We start from the raw sequence: 27,973 nt of genomic DNA, 5'->3' as shown, positions 1-27,973 counted from the left end.
AAAGGAGGAAGTTTGAAGTCAATCTATATGCTACATTGCTAAATTACTCTTGCCGTTTGAGGTATTCAGCCTTTAAATGTAAAGCTGATGCAATTTTTTTATGTTTATTTGAAAATAGCATGAATATAAACTTTTCTGTTACGACAGCCCATACTTTGACCCATTGTAGTTCGAACTCAGGCACAGTAAGCCCCTAGTGTTATGCAAAAATCTTTATGGGAGTATAGTCCTGATGATATTGGTGTAATCTGCTCTCTTTAGCTTGGCAAGAACAGGAATTTTTTTTAAAAAAAAAATGTTGGTTAGATTAGAAGACGATGACTCCAGAGTTCTACTGTAGAAAATACTGCAAATTTGGTGTCCCAAGCACCATAAAATGGGACATCTCATGGTTGTCTAGGAAGCTGCTCACTCTTTCGTGTACTTTAATATCTAATATATATAAAAAACCTTTTTGTCCATCCAAACAGTGTACTACAGCAAAAATGTTGTATCACTTTTATTCACTGATTGGCTTAATACTACAGGTAAAGCGAATACAGAGGCAAGACTATAAAATTATGTTTTCTTCTCCTGCAAAGTGACCACCCATAATTTTTGCTCCTTTACCTTATTGTTATAGTTGCTATGAAAGAAAGCGCTGCCTCAGAAGTGCATGGTGGCAACCAGTGTAGCAAAGAATACTGTGAGAGGGCAAGTGCCTCCCTGAACTTGCTGATTGTAACGATATTTCACACTGAGACATGCTTTTTCCCTGTGCTTGCCGTCTTCTCTCTTCCCATCACAGTGCTCCCATATTTTCCAAATTTTACTCAGTCAACCCTCTAATTTTAATCTATCACTATTATGTTTAGGGTTTTTTTGTTTGTTTTTCCCATGTCAGATACACTGTTTTTGGTCCTCATTACAGAGTAACTCAAGCTATTGGTTTATGGCACTGTGTGTGTGAATTTAAGGCCTGACTCATCCAGGTATTTAGAAACATGCAAAACTGTACTTATACTTAGTCCCAGTGAAGTCAATGAGGCTACTCACTTGTGAAAGTATCTTGCTGAATCAGGACCTTAATATGACAACAGAATTGTGAACCTCTTACCACTGGTGAGAAATTACTCACATTAATGGTCCCATTAACATCAATGAAATGGAATATTGATAGTCTGAGTAACTGCTCAATAATGTGAGTCTAGGGCTCAAAATCTAGCCCAGAGTTATGTGTGCGTGTTAAGAAATGTTATGGATCTAAAATGTTTTCTTTTTTTCCTAACTTCACTCATGATTTGTTTTACCCAAATCCAGATGCCCCACATTCTGTCATTTAGGCACAATTACAAGCAAATATTTATTCATTTTTTCTAAAAAAAATCTCCATACTTCCCAGATTTCTCATTTCATCTTAAGCAAATTTCAAATTTGTTAACTTCTTGAAGCAATCTTTAAAAAATGTTCAGGTTGTTTCTAGGGGTCAATCTTTACAGAGGGGAGAAAATGAGAATACACTTAATGGGTTCCTGACTCAGATGTGCAATCTTAAGATGTCATTACCAGTTCTTCTAGTAACATCAGTACATCATTGTTTGGAATAGCTTGACTTTCTACATTGCCATTTAGAAATTTTAGGGTTTAATTCAATGATATTTAAGCTAAGTCAGGTACTAAGACACCTCCCCCCTGAGTCTTGTCACCATAAATATGGCATGGAACTTTTTATTGATTTAATTTGTATTTGGCACCTACCAAAGATTCTAGCCTACCCACAAATGCACACAATTATCTCCCCAAACTGAAGTTTGTTAGGACATAACTTTCAAATGGGAAGGCAGGTAGTTCTGTTGGTTCATTTCAGCATACAAGATGTCAGTTTGCATTTTACTGGGTATTTATTGCAGGTTCTTTTCTGAGTGCTGGTCCCTATGTGTATTCCTATGTGGGCATGCATGCACTCAGTATGCCTGAGACCAGAGAATTCTAGCACGTAGTGTCTGTAGGTCCATGCCTGTGCCCTTGCTCTCCAGTTATCCCATGCTGAGGGTATAAAAGGTGGTGCAGACCGATTCCTCTCCAGTTCATTCTTGCCACTACCTGGCCTGCATCAGAATCGCTAGTATCCAGAACTGATCCTCTTCAATATTTTTTTTCCTGTGAGTATTTCAAAGTTTTTGTATAGTTAATTGCTATAATTGTAAGTTTAGATAGTAGTTAGTTAGAATCTCCACCCCGGTCATCCACTGCTCTCCCAGTGTGGGACTTAAAAGCCTAGAAGGCTGGGCATAATCTAAGAATTGTTTTTCCTACTCCCACTTTTTTGGTCAGCGACAACCACCAGCATTGTCTCTACTGCCTCTGAGAATCTCATATCTGCTAAGTGCAGAATCTGCTGCTCTTTTCCTACCCAAATACAGCAGATGTAAGAACTGTCATTTTGAAAGCACTCAGTCAGATCAAAGCTGGGGAGACACCTTGTACGTTGGCCTGAGACATGGAGTGCACCTTCTAACTCAAGGTCTGACTCAGAAGCCAGAACAACTAGACAAAAGGAGCCTTCGTCTGGGCCTTCTCATGAGTCTAAAAAGTACTCGCATAAGCATAAAAACAGATCCCTTCCTAGATTTAGTAAAAGAAGGAATCCCTCCCTGACCCCATTGCAGGCCCTCCAAAGCTTTGTGGCTCTGATCAAAAACCTCATAGGAGCAAAGATCCTTCAGTAATGCAGCCCACCTTATTATTGACACTGACCATGGTACTGACTAAAACAAAGCACTGAGAGCAGAAGGACTGGGTACCGCCAGTACTGATGGTGACCATGTGGTTGGAGGCTCCTTTATTACACCAACTCCAGTGCATGAGGCTATGAGATGTAACCTCCTAAGACTCCTGTATCCTACACCACTCCGCAGGATATCTTCATCCTCCTAGACCCATATTGTCCCTTCTTGTCATCAAAGACCCTTACCAGGGAGGTTCTAACATTAGGGAGAAGCCCATTTTCCATTCCATCCATTAGCCATAGCTTCTCAATATTGGGACTGATAGAACCAGACCTGACACTCATCATCAAAAGAGATGGACATACCATTGGAACCATCTTCCCATCCACTGAGGGAGTTCAGCCCAGAAAGGGGATCAAGAGTCTTCTACAGCCAGTCTTGTTTGTCCAACTGGGGACCCATTCCTCAGGACTGATGGTACCCAGTGCCTTGGGGACTATCACAACCTACTTTTGACCCCTCATATTGGCTTTATTTGGGGCCATGGGACCCATATGCAATGGTCCAGGTCCTCCAATAGGGAGTCTTACCACCTCTGCCCTCCAAAAGGGTCAACTAGAGCCTCTTGAGACTCTACTGAAAGACTAACTGGATATGTTGGTACCACTGGTACAAATAGATATTTCAGCTTCCTCACCCAATGATGCAGTTGCTCCAGCCTAGTCATCTCCTCTGGACAACCACAAACAGTTCCAAGACCTGCTTTGGAGAATAACAGAAGAGCTCTGTAAATGGGACTACAAACACCATACTGAACATAGACAGAGGGGAAAGACATTCTCTCCATTTTACAAACAAGCAGCTTGATCACAACCCCACACAGCTGCCAATCATGGAGACCGGCACCCACACCTGCAACCAATAAAGGAAACACGGTCTGCTATATGTGGAGGGCCAACAGGCTTAATGGAAGGTGAGGGTCCAAGAACTGACCTGATTAAGAGAGAACTTAATCAGAAAAAGATGAGGTTCCTCATGAGAGCACCCCAACAGGCAGTGACAAACTCCAGATCCCCTTAGAGAAAGTCCAGGGCTCACAGCACATGCTCCTGGATATTCTACAGTTGATGGGATCTAGCCATATAGAATTCACAATCAACAAAACAATACTGGAAGTGGCAAGAATTGTCTTCTTACAGACAGGTCATTTCCAGAAGTCCTAAAATTGTCTTTGTCACAGCTCTATCTCCTAGCATCCCTGGTAATAACTGAATATAGAAAAGGCTACTCTGATTCTGACCCAGGCTATAGTTATCATAAGAGCAACCCTAGACTCAGTCAGAACAAAGGCTTACCCCTATGGACAGATTCCAAGTCATAGGCACACTGATAGATCAGGTTATACACAACCCTTGGACACTGGTCTGGATTTGCCTCACTATTGTGGTGACATGGCATCACGTATTTATGTAATGCCTTTTGCTAGACTCGTGTTCAGATGACTGCAGCTTAGCTTTGAACAGTGTGTATATATACACACTGAGAAAAAACACAGCATGAACACTGTAGTTCAACCCCTGTCAAAATAAGGGTTCTCTGACTTGCAGGGAAGATCCTGCGCAAGTCTGCCTGGGCATTCCTTTTCTATTCCACTTACCTGACAGGACAATAATCACAGATGCCTATGTTCTAGGTTGTGGGGGCTCACGTGGATGGTCATGCATCTCAGGCTACTTGGATGCCCTCGGAAACCAGGATTCACTCCTCAACCTTGGAGCAGTCCAAGAAGCATTCAAGGCATTCTAACCATTAATCCAATCTCATCCACATTCTTATAATGTCCAGCAATAAAACAATTGTATTCTACATAAATAGGGAGGAGCAAGATCCTCTCTCCTGTGTATAGAAGCAGTCAATTTATGGAACTGAAGCATCAAGAACCACATCACCCTATTGGCAGCGTACCTCCCAGGAACCTGGAATTTGCTGACATACATTCTCATCAGGCACTTCGTAACTTCTACTCTTGGTAAGTGGCACAGCCCAGTAGCGAACAGCATGTTTGCTCAGTGGGGAACTCCTATCTGGGATCTATTTACCTCCTAGGTAAACAGGAAGTACAGCACATACTGTTCCAGGGGAACCCAGTCCAGTTCTGCAGAGACAATGTTCTCCTGTTCCCTTGGATAGGCCTTTTGAACTATGCCTTTTCTCCTATCTCTCTGATTCCTTGAGTACTGCAGAAGATTCGACAGGAAAGAGCACAGATTATTCTCATTGTGCCCAAATGGTCCAGGCATTTGTAGTTCCTAGGTCTCATGTATATGTCAGCCTGGCCACACATCAGCATTTATCCCTTCCTAGCTCTCTTGACTCAAAAGAATGGCAGGACCTGACAACCCAACCCAGAAGCTTTTCACCTCACAGCCTGGCATTTTGGTGGGTGTTGGAACTAGAACATTCCTGTTCCAAAATTGTGCAAGTTATTCTTATTAATAACAGGAAGGACTCCATGAGAAAATGTCATTAGCAAACTGGAAATGTCACCTAGCCTTCTCTATCAGGGCCCAGGAGCTCCATATGGCTCCAGAAACAATGTGTATTCCTGATATTTTGGTTTGCTTCCTTACCCTCAAGACAATGGGTCTTCCTTTGGCTTGATATGGGTTCACCTGGCAGCAATCAGCATGTGCCACTCTTTAACAGATGGTTACTTTGTCTTTACTCACACAATTACCTCCTAGTTCTTAAACAGCTTAATTGGAAATTTCCCCTGGCAATAAGACCAATGCCTCAATGAGACCTTAATTTAGTACTTTCAACACTTTTATCTAGCCACCTTTTGAACTCCTGAAAGCTACCTGTTTGATATTTAAGCTTTCTAGGAAGGTTGCTTTCCTCATTGCCAACACCTTGGCTAGGTGGGTAGTAAACTGGGGCTGCTAATGGTAGACCCTCCGTATACAATATTTTATAAAGATAAGCTCTCACTACAACTATATCTGAAATTCACCCCAAAGTAGTTTTGGAATTTCACATAAACCAGACTATCCGCTCACTTGTGTTCTTCCCAAAGCCCCATGCCTCCATTATAGAGAAGAGTCTTCATTCCCTCTGTGAGATGAGGATTGGCATTTTACCTACAGAGAACAAAAAAGATCAGAAAGTCATCTCATCTGTTTCTGGCTATAGCAGAATGAACTCCAGGACAAGCTATTTCCTCCCAGAGCACCTCCAAGTGACTCTGGCTGTGTCCTACTGTCATCTGGTTCACCTTCCTTCTCCAAACAGAGCGTGGACTTATTCTACGAGAATGGAGGCAGCTTCAGTGCATCACTTCAAGAAGTACCTCTGCTTGTAAGGCAGCAACAGGGAGTTCCATCCACACATTCATGAGACTTTATGCCTTGGTCAAAGCCTCCTCCTCTGACACATCCTTTGAGGCGGTGGTTCTACAAGCAGCCATACCATCTACATCCTTGCACTCTTTGAGTTTGAGTACTGCCTGTCAGGGACCCACAGTGGAATATACACAGGTAGTTGAAGAAGAAAGAAAGTTAGTTACCCTTTGTAACTGGAGTTCAAGATGTGTGGTCCCTATCCATATTCCACTATCTAGTCTCCACCCCTCTGCTTCACATCCTCTATGATTTGGAGTAAGAGGAGGAACTGGAGAGGTGTCAGTCCACATCACCCCTTATACCTTCGGCATGGAGCACCATGAGAGCAAAAGCACAGGTGTTGACCAATGGTCTGAGGCACATTGTGTGCATGTGTACCCAAAATGGAATATAGGTAGGGATCACACATCTTGAAGAACTCCACTTACAAAGGGTAAGTAATTTCCTATTTGGCTCATTGGAAATATTCCTGTGGAGATTTACTCAGAAATCTTCAGTAGGGCCTGGAAAACCATATTCTTCCTTCTCCCTTTTCTTTATGAATATTGTGGATCTCCCATGAATAATAAATTAAAGTATGGTATTAAGGTATTTATGGTTGCTTCAGTGCAAATATTATTAATCCTCATGTTTTTTGATTAGGGAAGAAAAATACCTTCTTGAAAACTACTTATTTTAGATGAACAAATCAAGCTTTCTAAAAACAGTTGGAATGTGTTACCAGCAATTGAAATATTACAGCTAAATGAAGTTCCTAGTGAAGCTAAGTGAAACTGAGATTTTAAATCCAAGGTGTAGTTTTGATTGTCTAATATTCAATGTGATTACAATTTTTACTCTGCTTTTAAGGGGGCACTTTTGTTAAATTCTGCTTAAGTGTTCCTGTAATCTAGTTTACAAAACATGCATGCACATATACACACAAACCCCAGAAAAAAAAAAACCAAACCTTTAACATCTTAAAGGATAAAACAAACCTAAGACTTTTCTAGGTAATAGTTATGAAGACAGCTGTAGACATTCTTGAAATGTGGACTGTTATGGAATGTATCATCTCTGTGCGGTTTCCTTCTTTAGTCCCACGTTAGGCAGTAACAGAGGTGAAGAACAACTCAATACAAGGGGAAAAAAAGGGCTTGCCACAGTAACGGGTGTATGATTGTATAGCTGTAATGGAATAAATAGAAAGAAAAATGAAAGGGTGGAGAGACATCCCATCATGGCTAGTTAGAACAGTACCCTGTATACTAATGTTATATTTTATGGTTATTTATCCCCTGGCACTATTTAACACCACCAATTTTGAAGATCAATGTAGTAAAAGCATTTTTATCCTGCTGCTATGAAAATGTGCTTTTAATAGATTTAGTTTTTCTCCAGTCATAGGGAGGAAATAGAAAGATTTTTGCAGATTTCTAAAGGACCATATTATTTACAGAGTTTAAAATGTCATAAAGCAGTGTGAAACACTATAGGGAGTCTGTGCAGTAATTGGAAAAATGTTTCATGCGAATGTTTGGATTGCATTAGTGTGAGCCATTAGCATACATTTGGTGATAATAAACAAGTCTTTGCTTAATTGTAATTATAGCACTGGCTTTGGAAAAAGGTACTTTGGTCGGTATGGGTAATGACATTTTAATGCATTTAAGACAAAGAGAGCTGCCCTAATAACTGAATCTAGCTTGCATAGACTGTTAACAGACCAGCTAGATTTTTTATTTTAAAATTACTGTTGCTATAACAAGATTGATTTTTTTTTCCTTACTGATAAAATACTGTGATGGCTGTAATTCTTCACTTCTTTACGCAGGCTAAACTCCCACTTGTAGACCATGCGGTCAGATTCCAATACCCTTACTGAGTTGTACCATGCTCTGACTGGTCTCATTGATTTCAGTGGGGCTGCTCATAGAATAAGGTGTTAATCAACATAATAAGGGTAACAGAATCTGGCCCCATGGGAATTTTATATGAGTAAGGAATACAAGTTTTTAGACCCAATTATTGTATTTCTTACGTCCTAACCAAAAAAAAAAAAAAAAAAAAAAAAAAAACACAATGAAGTAGATGGTCCTAAGCTATGGAGTTCAGATTTGGATTCAGATATAAATCTAAACTTCCCTAAAGTCCCTGGCTATCTTGTTTCAGCATTCCATTTCAGTGTATTATAGAATCAGCCTGAATCACAAAGCTCAGATTCTGAGCTGGAAGCAGATGTAAACTCCCCCAGTACTGCTTGGGTGTTTACTGTGAAATCCGAGAAATAACCTACTGTCCTCTTGTTGCTTGCTTACTTTTCGATTTATAGTTTAATCATTTAGTAACAGCACTCCCTCCTTTGATCAGAATCCTGTGAAGCATGATTGGATATGACAACAAATGTATCTGTAGCATGTTTTGGGGGGATGGAATCTGTAAACACCAGAGATCAGTAAATATGAAAAATAAGGTATCTAAAAGTATTTTTTCAGCTGTGATGGATATCAGGTTAGGTTGTGGATGAAATGCAAGAAACATCAAATTCTATAGCAGTATGCCAATACACCTCACTACTATATCAGGACATCCCTGAATAGTGGCCTAATCCTGTACTCCATTCAATAGGATTTATACACTGGAACTTGGCCCTAATATGGGGAGAAATTGGGGAATTAATTTACTATTTGAGGATGGTGCATGGAATTGAAAAAATCCTTACATTCTGACTATTTGAGTATGCTTGTCATTGCTGCTAGATAAATAAGAGTTGGCAAGGTCTGACAGAGCATGTGTATGCTTCAGAGAACCAGGTATTGGAATGGGAAAGATAATGCTAAACTGAAGAAGATCAAACCATCCCTTAGAGGAGCTCCTCAAGAGAAGCAGTTATAGCAGCAGCACTACTTGGACTTAATAAGTAAGGATGTTTAGCGAACTGTTTTGCAGCAATAGAATATTAAGGTACAGGCTTCAATAATGAAATAAGATGGAAAGTCATGATAGTGGTACTTTGCTTCATAAAGCATAGATTATTTTAATAAGAAAAACGAGACACTGAGCTACAAACATTCAGCAAGAAAAAGTTAATGTTTCAAATATAACTAACTTAAGTAAAAAAAAAAAGTACTCTTTTTAAATGAACAAGCACAGCATTTACTATATGAAAGCAGTAATTGCTATGATTAAGAAACAAATTACCAATAAAAGTCACAGCCATTGTTTAAGACTCAGCTGCCACTGGAACGTTTTGCTTTACCTGTGGTAGTTTAAAAGGATGTCAGCAAAAAACTGACTAATTTTAAAAAGAAAACAAAGTTTGTAATACACGCTTTAACAAAATGCTCTTTTATTTTTCCTTTTACAAAAAAAAGCCATTTAAAAAAGAAAAAAAAAGTTAAAAAACCACAATAGCACAAAAAACCTCCATCGGGTATTTGTCTGCCTTTTTGCTTATATTTTAAAGGACTCTGAGAGTTGGTGGACATAAATGCAACATAACTAAACTTCTCCCTTATTCTGGAATTGCACACACCTGCTATCTGCCTCTTGACTTTCAGCTTTGCCTCTGCTGTTACTGGAGCATAGCTTGCCCATGTGTTTCCATCAGAACAATGTATTAGAGTGATGATGTCATACCAGAGACCAGTGGTGAGCAACCTGTGGCCCGTAATCCACTGATAATAGTAATCCACTGGCAGGCTGCAAGACAGTTTGTTTACATTGACCAGCAGTTCACTGTTTCTGGCCAATGGGAGCTGCGGGAAGCAGCGGCCAGTATGTCCTGCGGCCTGCGCTGCTTGCGGCCCACCAGCGGGTTACTCTGATGGGCTGCAGGTTGCCCACCACTTTCATAGACCAGCTACAAAATAGTGAAACTGACTGTACACAAAAGTTTGGATCTACAAACTGACTTAGATGTTGCAATTCCTAATTCTTTTAGAGGCCTAGAAAATCACTGGAACAGCAATATAATCCTAGCCATTATGCAAGGCAGGGAGCCCCCTAAACTAGCTAATGCGAGATGCTGAGGAGAGGTGTGTCCTAAACTCTGCCCCTCTCACTGATGGAGAGAGAGGATTTGAAAAGTCGTCTCCCACTCCAGTCAGGAGAGTGCAGTAACCACTGATCTGGGGGTTTTCTGGTGTTGGGTCTCTCTCAAGATCTCTTGTTGAAGCTGCTGCACTTTGTATAAATACATAAATAGTCACTGGGCCAGAGACAGTGAGTGAGATGGAGTCCATAGTACAGTGGCTAGGGCACTCGTGGGAGGAGGGAGACCCAAGATCCAGTCCAGTCCTGCTCTTCCAAAGTGGAATAGCTTCAACAGGATGGATTAAGGGGAAAATTCCTACCCCATCATAATGTCTTTTCCCCAGTGCCTAGAGCACTCTCCTGAGTTGTGTGGGAGACTTTTATTCATATTTTTTCTCCCCATCAAGTAGAGGTGTAATTGAATCCAGGTCTCCCACATCCTGGGTGAGTTCTAACCACTAGATTAGAAGGTGAATGGCAATAGCACCCCCACGTTCTCTCCTGGATTTAGATTAGGACCAATCTGGTAGGTGTGCTCTGAGCATATCTATTGGATCAGGCTCTGCAGACAAGAGAGGAACTTCTCAGCCCATCTTCATGTTTTTAGTGGATTGTATTGGGACTTAGGCATCTGAGTGTCTAGATGAGGCACCAGTGTGCATGCCCAGAGGCAGAATCTTAGCTGCCTAGGGAACACCTACACAGTTTGACAACATCTGAGTGGGGTTTTGTGGATTGCAATGGAGCCTAAACCTAGAACTTTGACCCAGTTCCAAAGGCACTTAAATGCATTAACCCAAGATTTAGGTGCCTAAGTCCTAACAAATGCACAGAATGAAAACTAGAGGATAAAAATGCTCTCTGTCCATTTTTAGATTTTATGTGGCCCCCCCATCACCATAATATCTGAGTGCAGTCAGCTTATGAGCTTTCAGATGTTACTTGTAACAATAGTAGGTTCAAAGTTTTTATATGGAAATGTGATTTTTTTTCAAGTTGGTTGTGTCTCTTTATGACACAAATCAGACTCCAGGGCAACAAATGGGCTCACAAGCTGTTTAACCCGTGTCATTGAGTGACAACCATCAAATGGGTACTGCATATCAGAATAATGTTGTCTTAGTGCTATAACCATAGCTAAGTCTGAAATATTTTTATCAAACATCCACAAAAACACAGATAGGATAATTCAAGTCAGACAAGACAAGCAACTTACATTTGAAGATTAAAGCACATACTAAGAGATCAACCTGAACATGAGATGGGGTTTCACAAATAGATGCTAAGTAGATACTCCAATTAAAACTCTAGGGACTAGTTTGATGGTATATGTGGAAAGCTATTTAACAAAGTGACTTCAGATTCCAATGCAGACTTTTTCCAGTATCTACTCCCAAACAATTCTAAAACAACTGATTTGATCATTTATTGGTTCCCTGAATCTGAAAATAAAATTTAAAAATAAGGGAAATGTAATAAGCAAAACAGTAAGTGTACAAAGGACCTCAGAGAATTGCTTGAGACCTGCTGTGTGAGGAACTAATAATGTGGAACACATTTCACAAGACCCTACCTTACAATTAACATGTATGTAATGATATGAGAGGCTCTTTGAAATCCTCTCCTTTCCCTTAACATTTTGTGCATGACATAAGCTTGGGATTTTATGAAAAATTGTGATTCTAGCAGTGTGAAACCATCTCTGCTTATGTGAACTGGGCCTTAGGTCTCCCAGATGGATGCCCTAATGGAGTCCTTCTCACTTTCTGTCCCAATGACTATTTAAGTATTTATCCACAGTGAATAGTCATTGAACTAGAGAGAGAGTGATTCCAAAGTCCAATGGTAAGGACACTCAACTGAGAGGTGGGGAACCAAAGTTCAAATCTGTTCTCATTGGGCAGAGTAGGGAAATTAGCTAGGGTCTCCCACATTTTGGGCGGGTCGCCAAAACACTAAGCTAAAGGTAAAAAAGGAAGTCTGCTCCCCAGTTTTGTATGGAGTTTTTGGCATGTGTTGCTGCCATTGTTGCAAGAAACAGCTTAGTGTCTGACTAAAGGAGAGGGTTCACCTGGATCCCAAGTTGAGATAGGTGCCTAACTATTTTAGGGGGATGGCTAGCTTAAGTGGCTTCCAGCCCAGCCTGCTGGCTTCCGTACATCCCATTCTTCGTCATCTTTCTCCCTTTGCATTGAATAGGGAAACTAGGTGCCTAACCGAGGGTTTATGGATTCCTCTGGGTGGCAAGGTGACTAAAAGTTAGGTGCTGCAACACCTAAGTGTCTTTATGGATTTGGCCCAGAGATATTAACCAACTTGCCCAAGCTCAGAGAAAATCTGTGGCAGAGCCAGGAATAAAACTCCGATGTCCTAAGTCCCAGTACAGTGTCCCAATTACAAGACTATGCTGCTTCCTGTCTTTGCCTGGTGTCATCGCTTTTTGTATCCTGCTTTATCATATCTATCTTAGATTGCTAGGACAGGGACACACATCTTTATTCTCCACGTTAAGTGATATGTGCCCTTATGATACTATATAGAAAAGTTCAATTCGAACTTTGATGTTTCTGTTCTTGGTAACACCGTTCCAGTGGATGAACCCCAGCTTCTGTATGTTACAACTAATGATTCCTTTCCTTAGTCCCATGTATATGCAGCAGAACACAGAGCCAGTTTATTCAGACTTTGCTCTCTCTTTGAGAATTTCAATAATAATTATGTTCTGCCTGAGTGACAATATGTGGGAAGGTAATCCATCAAGATTAATTGATCGGAGAGGAGAAAAAAGTATATACTTGGATCCAAATGTGAATTATTAAGTTGTACTCTAATGCACATGCTGTTGACTTTCAGAGCGCATAATAAAGTCTCTGTAACAAAGTGCATACTGGTTTTAACATACCAAAAACTAATCTGAGTTTTGAAATGGCAAAACATTTTAAAATCAGTATAGAAGATAAAATAGTACCTTTTGCTTCCTCATTAGTAATCATGACTGTTTAATCAGTATTGGGCACAAGGAAGTAACACAACTTCATGGCTCCTGAAACAGACAGGCAGTGGATGTTTAAATGTGTTTAAAAACCATCTTGCATACTCTTCTCCTTCTTGTATTAAAGGCTTGGGGAAGGCTGTTTTACTGTATAATGCTAAGTTTTATTGAAAGGCCACTTAAAATAAAACCAAACTTAAACTTAGGGTTTTCTTTTTGCATACACAGGACAGAGATGGGAAGGTGCAGTATATGCCTTGCTCATATAGACAGAATACTAAATCCTCATTTTCGTGTCCGGTCCTGACCCAAATCCCAGGGAAGCCATTGGGAGACTGTCCATAAGCTTTGGATCAGGTTTTAGCCCAGAATTATTGGACAGATAGGTTATCACCATAGTCTCCACAGCAAATATCATGTCTGAGTCTTTCCATCCCAGTGATCTCCCCACTGGGACTACACCATCTAACCTGGCACTTTATGCCAATGCAAATGTCTCCACACAATGGGGTTTACACTGATCTAACTAAATCATTTCTTTTAAATCCATTTAATGAATTGGTACAACTATTGTGTGTGGACAAGGCCTAAGGCCTTTGAGACTCTAAGGTTATGTCTATACTGCAGATAAAAACATGCAGCTGGCCTGTATCAGGTGACACAGGCTCCTCCTGGGTCTAGGGCTACGGGACTGTTTAATTGTGATGTAGACTTCCAGGAACCTGGGCTCTGGAACCCTCCCCTCTTGCAGGATCCCAGGCACAGGCGCTAACTCAAGCATGAATGTCTACACCATAACTAAACAGACCCTTAACCCGAGCCGGAGTCAGCTGACCAGGGCCAGTCACGGGTGTCTAAGTGCAGTGTAGACTGCCCTAAGGCACAGTACAGAGCTGAAGAATCAACTGGATAGCTTTATATTTAATTGAAGCTTGAAAAGGATAGATTGACAGATTGTGTGCTGCATCTCTTGAGAGATAAACAGCACAAGAAGCAAGGCATACCCCAAGGGGAGGGAGCAAAGATAGGTTTTTTTGACATTCCAGGCTACTGCAAGGGCAGAAGCAGCCGTTGAACTCAGTTATAGAAACTCCAGGAGCTGCCTCGTTTTATGACATCCTGGGATGTGCTTCCAATGGGTTGCATGACAGCCCAGAATCTCTATACTTCTTTGTGCTAGAACTACTCCCTCCCCCACCCCCATGGCTATTGCTACCATGCTAAAAGAATTTTTACCCATCCATTTGTGATTCATTTACAGCTCTTATGATGCTCTGGAGTAGACACCAGAATTGGCCTAACAGCATGCTGAACAGCTGGAGTCACTAGTAGCTACTGACATGTTAGAAATTCTGGGACAGTGTACGAGACAGCGGCTGTTCTTGTTGATTTGCATTCCACTGGCATGACAGGGGAAAGAGGCTAATAGACCAGTCTGATAGCTGGTGAGTGAAAAACTCTAACTAAAAGGAGTCATAGCTTATGATTTGTGGGTTAGCCTTCCCCTGAGAGAGAATATCAGAGTGAAAGGATTAACAGAAGTAACCCCAACAAATGGTCAATAGGACGATTGAATATTGCATGATGTGGAAGAGAGGGAGATGCAGAGGCCTGTAACCTGGATGAGAGTAGTGGAAATGGGAAATAATGAGTATCACTCACGAACTGGGAATTCATGCAACATAAAGCCAAATCACTCAAGAGAAAAACAGGATGTCACTATGTGGAAGGAACTGTCAGGGGGCCAGCGTGAAAAAGGAAGGTGTAATTAAATCTATCCAGGAGAATACTAATTAGAGCATTTTAGTCCCATGCTGGAATTAGGAATGATACCAGGTGGACGCAGCAGGTTTAGACAGCCTAGATACTCCAGTTTAAATAAGGCATTTATTCAGCTTTTAATTTTTATGAAGGGCCTGAAATTGTTTGCTTGTATGTAGCCAAGAGTCAGTACATGCACTGAGTACTTTTCTCACTTTCACATGTGCCCCATTTGGCATTGTTTCTGCTGTGCACCTGTTGGATAGAAGTAAATGCAAACAGATTGATATCTTGTTGCAATCTACCTAGTTGATTCTGTGTCTAAATGTGGATACAGAACTGGAGCCTTCTCTTAGCTGCTGAACCAACTAAAAAAGAAAATGTGAAGTTGCATATATTGGTGTACTGTTTCCTAAACTCTTTTGAAAGTTTTAAGTAAAATCACATAAAGAGTCACGGAATGAAAAAGTAAAAAGTTCCAGCAACAAAATTAATTTAGCCATATTGCTTATCACTTCTGCTTTACAGTACATATTTTAAATACATCAAACTATACAGTTAAGCCTTACTGTGTTGCAAACAATTACGCATAGCTGTAACTTTAAACATGTGAGCGGTCCTATTGCCATCAATGGAACTACTTGCATGTAAAATTAAATATGGGTGCATTTGTGGTGATGGGGTTTCTTTTACATTTTATCTTCCCTTTTTCTTTTTGACTAATACCTTCCTATTTCATCAGGATATTCTTCAGAGCAACTGCTGTTTGTAAAGCACTTGGGGGGGGGGGGAGCCAAATTAAAGGGCAAATTATTTGATTCCTATTATAAACAGTGGTCAAAGTGTTCTATTATTGTTGCTAATATGGCTGTGTGAATTACTCTGAGTGGTTCCCCCTCCTCCCCCCTTCCTTAACCTAACATCCTCTAGTTTGGGACCATTATGCTGAGTGTACTTTGCCTTATCATGCATTAATGGGTTATAATGCAGTTAGGAATATAAGAGACTGTGTAACAAGGCTAGGGCAGAAGCCAAAAAGCTCTCTTCTTCCTCCCTGTGCAGGGTGAAGCTTACAGAGGATGAGAGATTTCTCTTGTACATTGGTGCTGTGTGGTTTGTTTAGTATTTGATCTGTTTTGTGGCATAGCTGGGTCTTCTTTAACACTGATTCTATTAATTATGGCTTTAACTGTGAGGGATTATTAGAATATAAAAGGCACCTTTTGTGGAGTGTTAAATCCAAATAAATATTAGAAATAGTATACATTGTCTCAGCTGCAACATGGAAAACTGGAATTTGTATTGAGCATTGGAGAAGGACTTAACGTTTAAAACAATTATTCTTGTCTTTTAGATTAGGCTTTTTTTCTTGGTAATGCTCCTCTTTATGAAGGCAAACCTTATGCTAAAGTCAATGGGATCTCAGGAGCAGATCCCAGTTTTGTTGAAGTGGTGGCTTTATTATTTTATTGCTCTAGAAGTGGGGAGGAGGCCACGAGTCATGAGAACTTGATCTGTCATTCCACTTCTCTTATTGGCTTACCTGGGACAAAAGGAGCCTGGACAAGAAGAAAATGTAGTCTGAAAAACGAGAAAGTGTTTAATCTTATTTGATGTTGACTCTTCCAATGCTCAGTCCAAATACTTATATAAAAACAAACTTTGGCTACTTTCTTTTCAAAATCTTTTCTGCTTTGCTTTAACGTGTCAGCAGCCAGTTTTATAATGATTTAAAGCCAATCATAATGGTGTCTAAACAAAAAAGAGTGATCCAGCATTTTTATTTTCCAGAAGCATTTGGGATAGGTTTTCTTTTGTTTCTGTGAGGAATAGGATATGAAATCAAGAGAAATGTCTGATTTACCAAAACCAGCTGTAGCTTCAGTTTTTCGTTTGTAATGTTACTACCTCAGAAACAAACCAACCACCACCACAAACAAGTCTACACTGTTTTAAAGAATATCAAAACATACAAAAGCCAAGTGCACACATTCAGATAAATCACTGCTGTTTCCAGTTGATATCATATTTGTAGTACACTGTATTTATGCTGTGATTTAGTTTGTTTTAATCTGTCTACTTAAAAAAACAACAAACCAAAAAAGCCTCCCTGCTTTACAGATCTGATACGTTTGCTAAGTGTGTGTGGTAGGGTGTGGGAGGGAGAGAGAGTGAAACCTACTTATTCAGATGATGTATAGCATCTATAAAAAGAAGGCTAATTAGGATTTGCTAATAAAAATGTGGAGCTTAACCTGTACATTTGACTTTCCAACCCCTCTACACAGCGGTGATGGTTATGGGACTACTTTAATCAATAAGTGCCTACCAGTGCAAATAAGTGTCACGCAATCAGGCCATTGACAATACAGATAAAAATAAAATGAATTTGAGTGTTTATAAATTATATCAATACAATGAAATTAAAACTACATTACAGTCTATAAGATTCTTCCTGATATACAAAGTTTGTCTCTTTATGAAAAGCTGTTTTGTCAGTCTGCACTGAAAAGCAAAACAACCCCCTTGGAACTGCCCCTTCCCCCACTGAAGTCAATGAGAGTTTTCTTCAATGGAAATTAGTCTCCTTTTTTGTGTAAACACCTCAGTCAGGTTAATACTCAAGGCAGTATTATAGTGCTATATTAATACTAAATATTGACTATAGTTCTGATTGAAAGGGGGGGTTCGTTGTAATAGCCAAATATTAGGCAAATGTATGTTCTGTGAAATAACTCTTTTTTGAGTGCAATTTCTCCTACTCATTCTTAGCACATGGGTAAGGGTTTTGTTCTGGCCTCTTCTGCCCCCGCTCCCGGGAAGAGAATTTGCTCAGCTACTTTAAATTATCAGGGCATGAGGAATTATGTTCATGCTTTATAAAAAATGTTCAGATATGTATTGTGCTTAGTATAATACTCAAATAGCTTACAAATTTACACAGGGCAGATGATGAGCAAATCATAGTCTTCAGTGAGGAATGCTATTTAGCCAGACTCTGAAAGAAAGTATTGCATAAGAAATGAGAAGGTGATAAGCATACGAAAGTCAGGGACATGCAAAGAAAAAAAAACAAAACACTTAGAAGTTACACCTGGGACATGATTCTGACAGCAACATAGGAGTTTCCATACCTGTTCAGAGGTCCAGCTAAGACTTGTTTACATACACAATTTGCACTGTTTGGCGTAAAATTGATTTAAAGCCTGATTGAGTTAACCAGTGCAAATGCAAACCTTTCAGTGGATACACACATTGGTTTTAAACTGGTTATAGCTTGTGACTGTCAATTTAACAACACAACCTAAACCAATATAAACCAGAACTAATCCAAATTAAGAGTGTTAATTCGGGGGTTTGCACCAGTTTAACTAAATCAATTTAAAAACACACTTTTAGTTAAACTGGTGCAACTTTGTGTACAGACTAGGGTCTAACTCAGTGTCTTGTCTCCAACAGTGACTAGTAGTATATGTTTCAGAGGAAGGTATGCTATAATCTGCCCCCAAGGAAAGTTTCTTCCTGACCTTCAATACTTAGAGCTTTGATCTCTCTTTTATTTACAGAAATTCAGGAATAACACCATAGAATTGCCCAGTATAAATTTTGAGTCAGACCTCTCAAATCTTTCGTTGTCCTCATAACTAAAGATTTTTTAACGATCTGCTCCTCCATCTCTCTACTGCATTTCTTTCCTGTTCTTACTACCCACATCCCAGAGTAGGATATCCATTTCTGGGATTCAGCCAAGGTCCCCATTGCTACTCTATGGTGTCTTCACAATGACAGTAGAGCAGTCCACTCACTATCATCCAAAGGGGTGATTTTTCTAGCAACTTTTAGTGCTTCCCACCATGGTGCAGCTGGACCCTACTAAGCAAGGCTGCTTCCTGACTGCATCCAAATATTTTGTGTTTGTGTAGTTATACTGAAGAGGGCTGTGGGTTTTTGTGTCATTTTACTAAGGAATCAGTAGCCATTACATGAAATTTAGGTGACAAATTACAATAAAAATAGCAAATACTCAAAGCAAAAACCATTATTAAGATTTTTTAATGTGATTAGTTATTTTGGGTTCCCAATTTGAGACACTTTAAAGAGGCCTAATTTTCAAAGGCCAGGTGTTCGTCTTTCTCTGAAAATCAGGCTCTTTAAGTAGTAACAATTCAGGCTCTCACAAATTTCCTGAGATCAGTAGAAGATCATATTGACTACTTTATGAGCAACACATAAGAAGAAATATTTGCATAAATTGTTCATTGGATAATTTCAGATGGAAAAAAGGGGCTAACCTCATCTGATTGATTGCTGCAAATAGCTTGCCCAGCTGTAGTCTGGGGTACTTTAGAGCTCCTACAAAGTACTAGGTTGTTTGTGAACTATGGCATTGATCTTGCAGCTGGAGCAGTGTGGTGAAGCCCTGTGCCTAAGCAGGGCCCCTTTGATTTCAGTGGGATTCCACACTGCTACAGAGGTCTGCCATTGTGGATTGAGTGGCAGAATCTAGGGCCTAGGTTAAGATGCTCTGGTTTATTAGACTAGTGTCATATTTTGGGGTTCAACCCAGACAAGTTAGAGGTTGTCACCGCTTGTCCTGTAACGCTGAATGCCTTAAAATGCTCTGATGCTGTAGCTCCCTGTCTGGACATTCTCTGCATTCATACAAGCATGCACTGAGTGTCTGTATTGAGCAGCCGTGGATCAGCAACTCTGACTCATGCAGCCTGTTTTTTACACCACAGCCACATTCTGGTCTCCACCAGCCTTGTTTACTATGAGCCCAACACACACCCCAGTCCTGAATTTCCCCAAAACTGTCTGCCCTGAAATGTGCAACCCTCTCCTAGAACATTCAGAGGAGTAATAAGGTCCATTGCTCCTTTCAAGAAACCAAAGCACAGCAGCTTAATAATCATTACAAGTCAAACACAGTTTTCGGTTGACTTAGATTAAAAGTAGAACAAGTTTATTAACAAAAGAGAGAGGTTATATATCATGACAATAGTGTGTTAGGTTGGTGAGCGTGTCAGGCCTAATAAGAGTTTTTGGCACAGAGTAGTGAACCACCAATGGGCCTCTGTGTCAGACCTATCACTGCATTATTGACTAAACATGAAAGGAAAAGCCCCCATTACTGTAGTGGATGAGCATACCCTATTGTGCAGTAAGGAAGTACCATTACTACAACAGAGAGAATAAGGGCCAAATTATATAATAATAAATAATGCTACTCACTCTTATATAAAGCCATTTTCTATCCTTTTATCAGTAGATTTCAAAGTGCTTTACAAAGGAAGGCAGTATTATTCTCATTTTACAGATGGGAAAACTGAGGTGTAGGAAGGTAAAATGACTTGCCTGAGATCACCCATAGATTTCAATGAGTTAGGTGCCTAACTTACTTAAGTGCTTTTGAAAATCTCAGTAGGTGTTTATCTATATCTTTAGATACCTAACTATCTTTGACAATATGTCCTTGAGTGACTTAACAAAGGTGACATGGGAAGTCTGTGGAGGAGCAGCTCTCCTAAGTTCCAGGCTAGTGCCCTAACCACCAGCCCATCTTCCTCTCTAAGAAATAAAATGTTCCTTTTAATGTTTTGTCCTTTAGAAGCTAACTGAACAAGACAACAGGAATGCTAGCTCTGAAATAATGGAGAAAAACAATGTTTCATTTTTAAAATTTGGGAGTGATTTAATTTCCTGGACCGGATTATTTTATTAGTTAACAGATAGATTTGTGGTTTGATTATATCATTGCAACTGCCTGTTTCAGTCATTCTGGGCATCATTGCCACACCTGGTTTGAGTGATACTAAACTTAAGCAGAATTGTAAGCAGTTATGAGGAAAAAATGCATGAATAAAGTCAATTTGGAAAGTTCCATAAGACCTCTCAGAGTCCTATGGCCAGTTCCTCATCTAGTGTAAATTGACAAGGCTCCATCAATTTTAATAAAGTGACACTGACTTATACTAGCTAAAAATCAGGACCTTAAAATTCAAATGTTTGCTTTCTCTTTTCCCGCCACCCCATATGGGCATGTGTGTTTAGGAAAGGAAGTTCAGTAGAAAAGGGAAGAAGACAGCAATTAAGTATATTGCATTATTTAAAGGTGACCTGCAAATCAATTTGACAACATTTTATCAACTTCAGCAATACATGCTTAATGCCCCCAGTAATAACCAGATTTCAGTACATTATTATTCAGCCTCACTCGGATCACTGGCTTCCACTCATACAGTGGTCTGCTCACGTTGCATCAACCCTGCTGAACCATGAAACAGGCTAATAGTTGGTCAGGTAAGTGTCTCATTACATTGCACAGTTTTGCAAAGCATGTATTATCTTTATCTAAAAGCTTTGAAAAACTGCACAACATGGAATGAGAGAGGCACTTACTTCTCTCTAGTTCTGCTTGCAAAAGCTACAGATGTAGTCTTTCACACTTAAAAACTATTTAACTAGTGGAAAATTAGCATATGTATATAATGTAGTTGTCTCAGGAAGCCAAGCAGGACAGGGCAGGTGAGAATTCTGTGCACAAGACCTGAAGTGCAGCGGAGGGAGACAGAGTTGTTTTTAACTTATATACTGTTTTCTTATTATCTTTCCTTGTTCTTATAAAGTTTCTTCTTCAATGATGGAAGAAAGTCTCTCCCCCTCTCCCCTCCCATTGTCACATGAGATGAAAATACTAGCATGGCTCTGAAAATGGTCTGGGAGTATAATTTAAAATTGGCTTCAGTGGGGCCAGGATTTCATCCCAGAGGCTGTGAACCAAGACAAACCAACTTTTAAGAAGACTGTTGTCCTATGCCACTAACTTCAGTGAGAGTTGTTCCCACCGACACCAGCAATGAATTTTACCTGTTTTTCAGACTGTCGGTACTCGCGCCATTTATTATTTCGTATTAAAGCTTCTTTTCTAATTGTTACATCTGTTAAGAACCTAGGAGGTATTAAGATTGTCTTTCTGCAGGTAGCCTTTTATAAATAAAACTGGTAAATCTACTCTTCTAGTTTGCTATTTTCCAAAATCCCTAATCTGAGAAACATTTTATACTCATTAGAAAGTACTAGTATTCTAAATTTTGCACTGACAGAACACAAGACCTGAGTCTGTAACTAATTTTTTCTTTGGAAAAGTTTCAGAGTAACAGCAGTGTTAGTCTGTATTCGCAAAAAGAAAAGGAGTACTAATGGCACCTTAGAGACTAACCAATTTATTTGAGCATAAGCTTTCGTGAACTACAGTTCAAATAAATTGGTTAGTCTCTAAGGTGCCACTAGTACTCCTTTTCTTCTTTGGAAAAGTCTATTGAGAACTAGAAGGAAATAGATTCATTCCAAGATGGAAGTACTGTTTTATACTAGGAACTTTTGAAACAGAGGTATGTCCTGGAACTGACTCTGTTAAGCTTCACTCAACATTAGCTATAGCTTTTTTCCATTACCTGAAAGCCAGTCTTTGATTAAATTTATACAGCAGGCTCTTGGACTTAGAAATGATATACAGTGTTGAAGGATTACTGAATGCAGCCTTGAACCTGCTCTTATATTTGGGTCAAACTCTTTGCACCAGGAAATAGGACTGAATTCTTTGTTTGTAGAATTCCATGCACTATAACTTAAATTTATTTGCTTTCCAAATTTTTGCACTCTGCTTCTAATTTTTATTGTATTTATTTTAAATTTTTAGTTTTCATCTCAGATTTTAGATCCTTTAATAAGTTAAAACCTAACACTATTTGACTTATCAAATTTGATATTATGTGGTTTATTTATCACAAAGTAAGATACCCATTCATAATAACAAAGGTTATTAGCTTTATTCAAACACCAATGGGAGCTTTTTTTATTTACTTCAATGCGTTTTGGATCAGGACCTACAACTGCAGATCAGGCATCTGACCTATCAGTCACCTCTGCCTGGGAAACCATCTGGACTTTGCAGTATGCCTAGAAGGTTAACAAATCTGGGTTCCAGTGGACAAATGAAAATTGAAGTCTAGAGCCTCCCTCACTGAGAATGTCTGGTTAAAAGCCCCCTCACCCCTCCACCATTTATTCCAAGGAGAATGCACAAATTGCAATAGTGGCAGTATTGCCTAAAAGAAAAGATGTGCAGAATTGTCCATGGATCTGCATAAGCTCAACTCTCTTTTACCAACAGAAGTCGGTCCAATAAAAGATATTACCTCTCCCACCTTGTCTCTCTAACATCCTGGGACCAACACAGTTACACCAACACTACTATGAACAGAAAAGTGGTTCTTATTCTTATTTTAATCAAGGTTATCAACCTTCTATACTTGCTTATATGTTGATGGGCAAATAAAACTCTACTGGCATGTTCTGTGCCTGGAGCAGATATAACCTCCATTTTCTTCTAATTGGATTGTCTGTCTCGTAAACCGCTCAGAATGAAAAAGCCTACACAACTGAATTATTAGGGAGGATGCACTGTACTAATGAATACTGTCCTTTCATTTGTATATTCAATATTTCATTTGTATATGCAATGTCTTAAATGTGTAGTTCTGGTATCTCTTTCCCCATCCTCCTTTACATTATTCGTATTGAGCCATTGGTGGAAAAAATAGAATAAGGAACAAATAGTCACACTTTTTTTTTTAATTGTATTTGATTAAAGCCAAGTAGACTTTGATGGGACTTTTTACATAGGTAAGGTTGCTGGATCAGGCTCTTAGAATCATAGAATATCAGGGTTGGAAGGGACCTCAGGAGGTCATCTAGTCCAACCCCCTGCTCAAAGCACGACCAATCCCCAATCAAATCATCCCAGCCAGGGCTTTGTCAAGCCTGACCTTAAAAACTTCTAAGGAAGGAGATTCTACCACCTCCCTAGGTAACGCATTCCAGTGTTTCACCACCCTCCTAGTGAAAAAGTTTTTCCTAATATTCAACCTAAACCTCCCCCACTGCAACTTGAGACCATTACTCCTTGTCCTGTCCTCTTCTACCACTGAGAATAGTCTAGAACCATCCTCTCTGGAACCATCTCTCAGGTAGTTGAAAGCAGCTATCAAATCCCCCCTCATTCTTCTGTTCTGCAGACTAAACAATCCCAGTTCCCTCAGCCTCTCCTCATAAGTCATGTGTTCCAGACCCCTAATCATTTTTGTTGCCCTTCGCTGGACTCTCTCCAATTTATCCACGTCCTTCTTGTAGTGTGGGGCCCAAAACTGGACACAGTACTCCAGATGAGGCCTCACCAATGTCGAATAGAGGGGAACGATCACGTCCCTCGATCTGCTCGCTATGCCCCTACTTATACATCCCAAAATGCCATTGGCCTTCTTGGCAACAAGGGCACACTGCTGACTCATATCCAGCTTCTCGTCCACTGTCACCCCTAGGTCCTTTTCCACAGAACTGCTGCCTAGCCATTCGGTCCCTAGTCTGTAGCTGTGCATTGGGTTCTTCCGTCCTAAGTGCAGGACCCTGCACTTATCCTTATTGAACCGCATCAGGTTTCTTTTGGCCCAATCCTCCAATTTGTCTAGGTCCCTCTGTATCCTATCCCTGCCCTCCAGCGTATCTACCACTCCTCCCAGTTTAGTATCATCCGCATATGTGATCATATGTGATCTGTTACTGAACTAAGGCATGGACCATCTGAATGTTAATATTAGTATGGGAAGCCCAGTTTCTAAACAAAGGCACTTTATTCAGATCATGCATTTAGATTCTCAAAATAGATACTTGAATGTATAAATGCCCATTGTATGCCCCTAAATACCACTACTAAATAATATGCCCTAAGTACTGATTTGCAGCATTTGGGTATACTGTAATGATGCCCAGGTGTGAATGTTGAGTTTCAAATGTGTAGTAATATGTTACATATAAAAGTCCTGTAAATATATAGCTGCAAGAGTTAAAATAATACATTTTATTCAGAATACATGTTATTTCTGAAAATACTAAAGACCTATGACACCTTATGGAAAATTTAAAACCTTAAATTTAGAAAAACACATAATAGGCAACCAATTGGGGGAGGATGGGCTTTTTTGGTTATTGTTTTAATCTTGATACCAAGTATGTTGGGGTTAGAGGGGGAAGGGAAATCCCCGTTAGTAGAAACCTTGTATGCAAAGTTTCAGTTTATAGCAACATTTTATAGTCAAGTTTTTAAATTCCTTGACACGTCTGTGTTTTGTAATGGAAATGCTAACATAACTTTAGCTGTTGTGGGGCAAACAGTGTTGCAATAATAAATAGTGGATAAAATGGTTTAATAATTTGAAGCAAAACATTTCATGGGCCCAGTGAAATTTTATGACTAAATTATATGGGCAGGAACCGATCAACAGACATGCTGCATAAATACCATAAATAGATGGACTTGGAATATGTGCTTATGTTGGTGAGATTCAGATTTCTGTGATTCAGAGCTAGAGTTGTATGGAACTGTGAGGTGTCGGATGGAACCCTTAAGTAAATTAAAAGGCAGAACAAATGATCAATGTGTTAGTTTTTAATCAATGGCTATTATCTCTAGAGCTAGTGTTCTGTAGAATGTCTCACTAAATCTACTCAGTCTCCGAATATGAATGTTTTGGTTAATGATCCATTATGTGGCACACTGTTAAAGCTTTGTTCCTTTTAATTGTAAAACACAATCATTTTCTCAGTTGTACATGCTGAACTAGGACAATGTAGAACGTACATGTGAATATTTTTAGCTCTTTTTCCTACATAGGAATTGTCATTCTGGATAAGACCCATATAGTCCAGTATCCTGTCTCTCACAATGACATGGAGAAGATACCCCACAGGAAGCGATGTGGGATAATCTGCTCCTCATTTTTAGGGCTCATCATGATTTCTAATACTTGTGCCATAAATTTGTTTTGACAGCTTTTTCCTCAAAATTGGAGGGGGTCTCGGTCTTTATGAAGATTAGACAGCCTGTCTAATTAGAGGCCCGATTCTCAATTACTCCATTCCTGTGCTTAGGACAGGTACAGTGTGTGATGAGTAAAGCTACAATTTAACCACAGGTATTTTTAGTAGAAGTCGTGGACAGATCATGGGAAATAAACAAAAATTCACAGCCCGTGACCTGTCCATGACTTTTACTAAAAATACCTTTGGTTAAATCTTGGCGGGGGAGGAGGGCCGAGAAGGGGAGGAAAATGCCCAGGGCCAGTGGTCCCAGCTGCCGCAAACCGCAGCTGCTCTGTCTGTCTGGCCAGGAACTGCTGCCCAGGGCCGCGGTACCGTAGCTGCTCCAGCCCACCGCCGCAGGACCGCTGCCAGGGCCACTGGAGCAGCGGCTGGTGTGACTGTCCTAGGGGCCACCTTAGCAGCCAGCCCCAGAGCCAGCTGCTTAGGCAGCTCTGGGGTCAGCCACAATGGCCCCCGCAGAAGTTGCGGAAAGCCATGGAATCAGTGACTTCCACGAACTCCATGACAGACACAGAGCCCTAGCGATGAGGGAAAAGGTAGCTATAAGCCATGTTTTTGTCCCTGTTTTTAGGAGCCCAGAAAGAATCTACAAAGCCTTGGTAAAGCCCCTACGCTAGCCAGAGAAACAGGGACTTCTCATGGGGCTCCTTTTGCCCATTCTCATGTCCCTTTATGCTGACAGTGCAGCATGAAGGGATCTTGATGTCGCTGAGAATCAGGGCTTAGCATTGTAATAGCGCCGCCCCTCCACATTTGGGTGATTGTTAGTATCCTGCCATTGTAGGGCCAAGATTTCTAAAATCTTGCTCATATTTTGCAGTCCTATAACGCTCCTCTTCTGAAAATGCCATGAGTGCTAATTGCCCAAAACTGGCCCTGAGCACTCAAGTGGGACATGGTCATGGTCAAGGACATGGAGGCTTATCTGTCATTTCCATATGCCTCAGAAGATCTCCCAACATGCCTAAACAGATGCTGCACTTCTAGTCATTTCTAACTCAGTAATCTCAATTAACATACCTCACAGTCTCCCATAAATTCTCACAGAAGCAACACATCTGCTGACCTCATTGCTGATTACAACCCCACAGAACATGCTGCAGAATCAAAGATGCACAAAGGAACCACCCAGAATAAGCATGGATTGTAATGTGAGGAAAGGAAGAAGAATGGGTGAAACCAAAGTCCCAGCCGGCAGTGTTCACACCTGAGGAGAAGAGCCAGTATTTAATGGTCCTGAACCCAGAGACACAAGTGGTGATGGGTTATTCTGTCCCATCTGTTCTTATGGTATCTTCTATAAGTCTGTGTGTATTTCCCACTAGTAGCGTCTTCTACCATATTTCTCCATTTGACTTCGAGAATGCTGAGTCATATGTCAAAGTATGTACCACTTTCAGACCAGATTAGCTTTTTCTGAAAAAGCTTTATTCAAGTTGTGCTTATGTCTGGGGGAGGGGAAAAAGAATACGTTGCCAGAGCAAGTTGTGATGCGTCGGACCCCTTGGGAAGCCATCTGATGTGCTGAGATACCACTGAGTCTACCTATTCTGCCATCATAGGCCCCCTTTAACCTGTCTTGCTGAGCCAGACTCTTAAAAACCTTCTCTAACACACACACACACAGGCAGGGCAACACCCAGCTGCACAGAGAGACAGAGATCTGTTCTGAGAAGGCTCAGCTTAAGGAGCTTGCTACAGCACCCAGATGTCCACCCTCCTTTAGAGTACAAACCCAGAATTGTGTGAAATCTGCCTCTTTCCTCTATGTGGAGGAGAGTATGCACACTTCTTATTCCCCCCCCCCAGTTAGAAATCACATGAACGGTTTATATTGTAAACCAGAAATAAACATATTAACTAAAACAGGTGTATTTTAAGTAGTTAAGGAGGTAGCAGACAGAAAAAGGCAGATTACTAATAAAATAAAACAGAGCACGCAAATTAAGCTTAATACAATAAAGAAACTGGTTACATGCAAGTTCTCACCCTAAATGTGCTTCTAATAATCTTCTTCACAGGCCAGATGCCCTTCCTGCTGGAGTCTAGTTCTTTTCCCCAGTAGTTGTTTCCAGCAGTCATCTTGGGTGGGGTAGCCAGGGAGAACAGATTACATGGATTACCTCACTCCCCACCCTTAAATAGGATTTGCCCTA

General features: G+C 40.2%; 1 protein-coding gene and 1 long non-coding RNA gene across 6 annotated transcripts in view; one reads left to right on the top strand and one right to left on the bottom strand.

The window, feature by feature from the left end:
- On the bottom strand, positions 1-27,913 carry LOC122464109. 4 transcript variants are annotated; one of them, XR_006287996.1, is made up of 5 exons: positions 27,807-27,913; positions 13,092-13,166; positions 5,768-5,848; positions 3,406-3,470; positions 1-2,139 (listed from the first exon to the last, which is right to left on the bottom strand). It is a non-coding gene; the product is annotated as an uncharacterized LOC122464109 (long non-coding RNA). The 4 variants fall into 4 exon arrangements; XR_006287995.1 differs by having other exon boundaries at positions 3,406-3,467; XR_006287994.1 differs by lacking the exon at positions 13,092-13,166.
- Positions 1-27,973, top strand: part of ROBO1 (roundabout guidance receptor 1) — a 1,017,416-nt gene that overhangs the window by 55,067 nt on the left and 934,376 nt on the right. The window lies entirely within an intron of this gene.

This window comes from Chelonia mydas, chromosome 1 (genome assembly GCF_015237465.2).
Source record: "Chelonia mydas isolate rCheMyd1 chromosome 1, rCheMyd1.pri.v2, whole genome shotgun sequence".
Taxonomy (NCBI): Eukaryota; Metazoa; Chordata; order Testudines; family Cheloniidae; genus Chelonia; species Chelonia mydas.
Note: the sequence above shows the minus strand (reverse complement) of the source record. Positions and strands in the feature narration are given on the sequence as shown.